Genomic DNA, 1,576 nt, shown 5'->3' with positions numbered 1-1,576 from the left:
TCAGATATCTGAAGGTCCATAGTTACATGCGCCCATTGCGCCGCCTTGTGGCTTGGCAGAATAAATGCGTGTTTCCTGCTGTAGTGTAGACAGACGACAAACGAGAAATACAAACAAATATAGATTCATTCCAGTTGATTTGCTCTCGAAAACAATGGACATATTGTGGTGCGCATTTTTTAACAGAAGATGCACGACTGTGGGGTAAACAAGGGGTAAAAATAAGGATATGGAACTGTTTTGATAACTGGTGTGAGGATTTGATAGAAGAAAACAAAATGGTGGAAAATAGAGCATTGGGGAAAGAAATCTCCCATCTTCACTCATCAGTGGTTAAAGAAAAGATGAGGACTTGGAATTACACTGAACACAAATATAAACGCAACATGTAAAGTGTTGATCCGGTGTTTCATGAGCTGACAAAATAATCCAGACATTTTCCATATGCACAAAAAGCTTATTTCTCTCAAATTTGATTACATCCCTGTTAGTGAGCATTTCTTTGCCAAAAGAATCCATCCACTGGACAGGTGTGGCATATCAAGAAACTCATTAAACAGCATGATCATTACACAGGGGCACCTTGTTTGGGACAATAAAACAATTCACAGTTGTCACAACACAATGCCACAGATATCTCAAGTTGAGGGAGCGTGCAATTGGCATACTGACTGCAGGAATGTCCACCAGAGCTGTTGCCAGAGAATTGAATGTTAATTTCTCTACCACAAGCCACCTCCAATGTAGTTTTAGAGAATTTGGCAGTATGTCCAACCGGCCTCACAACCATAGACCACGTGTAACCAAGCCAGCCCAGGACCTTCACCTTAACATCCGGCTTCTTCACCTGCAGGATCGTCTGAGACCAGCCACCCAGACAGCTGATGAAACTGGGTTTGCACAACCAAATAATTTCTGCTCAAACTGTCTCAGGGAAGCTCATCTGCATGCTCGTCGTCCTCACCAGGGACTTGACCTGACTGCAGTTCGGCGTCGTAACCGACTTCAGTGGGCAAATGCTCACCTTCGATGGCCACTGGCGAGGTGTGCTCTTCACAAATTAATTCTGATTTTATATGTATGGCACGTGTGGGCGAACGTTTTGTTGATGTCAACGTTATGAACAGAGTGCCCCATGGTGGGGTTATGGTATGGGCAGGCAGGCATAAACTAGACACAATGAACACAACTGCATTTTGTCGATGGCAATTTCAATGCACAGAGATACCGTGATGAGATCCTGAGGCCCATTGTCGTGCCATTCAGCCGCCGCCATCACGTTTCAGGATAATGCACAGCCCCATGTCGCAAGGATCTGCACACAATTTCTGGAAGCTGAACATTTCCCAGTTCTTCCATGGCCTGCATATTCACCAGACATGTCACCCATTGAGCATGTTTGGGATGCTCTTCATTGACAGCATGTTCCAGTTCCTGCCAATATCCAGCAACTTCGCACAGCCATTGAAGAGGACTGGGACAACATTCTACAGCCTGATCAACTCTATCTATGCGAAGGAGATGTCGAGCTGCATGAGGAAAATGGTGGTCACACCAGATATGGACTGGTTTTCTG

Source organism: Salvelinus namaycush, chromosome 20, assembly GCF_016432855.1.
Source record: "Salvelinus namaycush isolate Seneca chromosome 20, SaNama_1.0, whole genome shotgun sequence".
Classification (NCBI taxonomy): Eukaryota; Metazoa; Chordata; class Actinopteri; order Salmoniformes; family Salmonidae; genus Salvelinus; species Salvelinus namaycush.
This window is presented reverse-complemented; position numbering follows the sequence as displayed.